Raw genomic sequence first — 3,633 nt, 5'->3', positions numbered from 1 at the left:
AAAAAACATTTTGGACAGTAAAAAACAAGTTTATTCTGCAGTTCTCAACAGCTCAGTAGTTCTCAGCAGATTTCTGCAGTCCTTAAAATGTCTCAGCAGTTCTCAGTAGCTACAATGTGATGAAAGCTATGAAACACAACACTTTTACATAAAGGGAGACCTAGGAGTTCTTGCTGAGTGGGTAGACACCAGGTGGGGGGGGGGGGGGGTTTCACACCATGTTTCAAAAAAGGAAAATGGATGCCAGTTGCATCAAAGTGCAAATGCTACAGCATCTACAATTCTTTCAGAAAGTCACAGATGTACACAACACTCATTTTAGAGAATCATCAGTATACTTTAAGAGTGCTATTTTGGAACAACTAAAATTTAATACTAAATATACTTTAGTTGTCTTTAAGTTGTAAGAAAGCACAATTTTAAGTGTATGAAGTATACTTTAAATACATTTTTAAACTTGCTGGTAACTGTGACACCAAGATACTGTAAGTAAATTTGGTACATTCAAGTTATGTTTTATGTAGCATTTAGAACATACATAACCTCGAAAGACTTTTTCATTAGAATTCATTGCTTCCTCTCTCAACAACTATATTTCTTAGATAACTTTATCACAAAATAAAAAAGAAAACCTTCACTAAGAATCCAGTTATTTGACTTTAAAATGAGAAGAGAAGACAGAAAAAAGTTTCTTAAAGTTCTCTCTGCGGCTCTTTCCACGCCAAAATCAAAGATTACTGAAAAATTCAAAAAGAATTYTCTTGGCTTGAAAGCTGGCCAGCTGTCATGAGAAGAATGCACTAAATACAGCAACAAAAGAGAAACTATTTAAAGTATTACTTATGGGGCCGGATAAAATGTTAACGAGGGCCAGATTTGGCCCATTGGCCAAGGCTGACACGTGACAAAGTATTGTTTAAAGCAACAGTTCAGATTGTTTAAAATTAWAGGGGATTTGGAAAGATTATGAACTATTAATGTCATCTGTTGTAGATATMTTCTCAGTTTAATTTTGATCAGACTGATAAGTTAACTTAGTTTGAGGTCAAGTCCAGACAGAGGGCAAAACAGATTGTTTTGATTTATGAACAAAGGTATACAGAAATAGCTAGACTGTAAAATAATAAAAAAGAAAATGTAATGAAAAACAACAACAAAACAAAACAGGAAAACAGCCATGTAAACGCTGAATCAGCGATAAAAAAACCTTTGGTTTTCCTCACTCCGTACCAAGTGCTCATACACATAAAGAACCATTAAGAGCTGTTTGTCAGGATGTTTTACTGCAGCRGGGTCAAGCAGTGGGACAGCAGCTGCAGCTTTGCAATAGCAGCATCAGGTTTCTCCCATAATACTAACGGTGTGCTTCTGCCTGATTCACTGCTCAGCTTTTAGAACACGGGCCTGTTTTTATAAGCAGTTAACACTTCCAGCTCTCATTCTCCMCCCGTCTCTGAGCCCCTCTTGTCACTTTCTAAGGGCAGTAACAAGAACAGCAGGAGCAGAAACTTGGAAGGTGACTCTGAGCGGGTATTTTTTAAACCCCGCGATTGATTTTAGTTTTTCCACACATGTCCTTTTGTATTTGGTTCCAGTTCCAGGACTGTTTGATCACCCCAAACTCAAATCTGGATATTCCCTTTGTGCTCTTSTTTCTTTGAACTCATGTTTGTCAGCTGGGTATGAGCTGAGCTCCATCTGCGGATCATCCTTCAGGCCCTCGGTGACTTCATGCCGGGCATAGTTATAACCTCACACTGTGTCAATCCTAAGCATGAGAACTGTATTTATTCCTCATCATAATTGGCCCCACGGCCAAAGACCTACCCCACTAATACTCCTGCTTTTAGAAGGTTGCATCATGCCAGGATTCTCCACATGTGTTCCACAACTCCAAGGGGAGGAGGGGAGTGGTGGTGGTGGGTGGGGGGCATTACTGCCGAGGAGAGGGCGGGTGCAGACAACCTGTCTGTTTCTGTCTGGCTGCCTGTCTGTCTGAATCCCTCTCTGTCTATACATCTGGCCTGCTTGATCTTCCTGCCCACCCCGTKCAGCGCACTGCTTGTCCCTCTTCTCCTGCGTGTCTTTCAGCCCGGCAGCTCATCAATGCTGTTCATTCAGAGGACATGGCTCACTTATAAGTGCAGCATTTCGATGCTATGTTGTTGTGTTATTCAAGTCCCCCTCCCTGTAGTGGTTCTTTGTCATGGGGTGAAGAAAAGCATGTAAATAAGAGGCGGGAGAGCAAGTTGACTGGTTCAACATCAAATTAATTCAGCAAATTAATTCAGCAAAGAAAATACTTTTCAGTCTTTTAGATTTGGGCATAACTCTCATCTACTTCAACAACAAATCTTAGCGTATTATTTGTAAAAATGACAAAATAATGGCAAAAGGTAACCAGTTGAAGATCTACTTTCAGACTTTCTGTTACTGATTCATGTGACATTTTCTGTACTAAACACAAAACAAGATATTACTGGGTTGTATTATTATTATTGTTATTATTATTATTATTATTATTATTAGATATTAAGCTAAAACTTGTTGTATTAGTAGCTGAGAGTCACAGCTAACACACACTCTACATGCTAACAGTTCACACAGTCCTTGTTAGAATCTTTGTCCCACAAGCCAACCTTTCTTAACAAGATGCTACTTTATTTTAAAAAGGATGTTAACAAAAGAGTCTCAGTAAATAAAATTTAGTATTAACATTAATATCTGCAGATATTTAGGTTCAAATCTTCTGAGTTCTGTGTAATATTTAAGAACTAATAATATCTGACCTTTGTCCTGTTGATTGCAGTGCATATCTTCACCACCAGATGCCCCCACACTACACTTTTTGTACTAAACTCATTTGCAAGAATCATTTTTAAAATATGAATTGTATTTGCAACAAATTCACGAATACTGTCTTTCTAAATGAACCTGGTGTAACTAAGCAATGTGTTTCTTTAGATGTAAAAGATGTGGAGGACCTTTCACACACCTTCCCTGATCTTGAACAACGTTTACAGGTACACAAAACTACACAGTTCACCAAACCCACCAAACGTATTAAACACAAGTACACAGCCAGATCCAAAAATATAAGAAAGATGCAATTTATTTAAATCTTTCATCAAATCAAAAGAAAATCTTCAAATTCCAGATTATAACAAAAGTTGCTTTGTCATTATTTCTATACATTTATAGACTAATTCATGTTATTAACAGCTATTTTTTTATTTTTCTGGGCTAAATTCAATTGTTTGATTTTGAACCCAGCTTTGACCCATTCAAAGTTGCAAGGTGTTGTTTTCTCAGCAGCCAACAGCAGGAGGTGGGGTTCTATTTCATCCCTACTGACTGCCAGAGGGTGGTGCTAAAAGCACTGAATGTTCCCTTCGCGCATGCACTGTTGGAGCTGTAATACCAACAGAGTCACACCTGTGACCAATCGGATGACTAATCAGAGGCTATATACACTCACCGGCCACTTTATTAGGTACACCTGTCCAACTGCTCGTTAACACTTAATTTCTAATCAGACAATCACATGGCGGCAACTCAGTGCATTTAGGCATGTAGACATGGTCAAGACAATCTCCTGCAGTTCAAACCGAGCATCAGTATGGGGAAGAAAGG

At 38.4% G+C, this 3,633-nt stretch overlaps 2 protein-coding genes across 2 annotated transcripts in view; one reads left to right on the top strand and one right to left on the bottom strand.

Annotated features, from left to right (window-relative positions):
• Positions 1-3,633, top strand: part of bach1b (BTB and CNC homology 1, basic leucine zipper transcription factor 1 b) — a gene marked incomplete in the record, with an annotated part of 32,893 nt that overhangs the window by 7,661 nt on the left and 21,599 nt on the right. The window contains 1 exon segment of the mRNA XM_014003240.1: positions 2,965-3,023.
• LOC106514017 (uncharacterized) overlaps positions 1-3,633 on the bottom strand; it is a 20,647-nt gene that overhangs the window by 14,441 nt on the left and 2,573 nt on the right. The gene's annotated exons all lie outside the window — the stretch shown is intronic.

This window comes from Austrofundulus limnaeus, unplaced genomic scaffold, assembly GCF_001266775.1.
Source record: "Austrofundulus limnaeus strain Quisiro unplaced genomic scaffold, Austrofundulus_limnaeus-1.0 Scaffold17, whole genome shotgun sequence".
NCBI lineage: Eukaryota > Metazoa > Chordata > Actinopteri > Cyprinodontiformes > Rivulidae > Austrofundulus > Austrofundulus limnaeus.
This window is presented reverse-complemented; position numbering and strand designations above follow the sequence as displayed.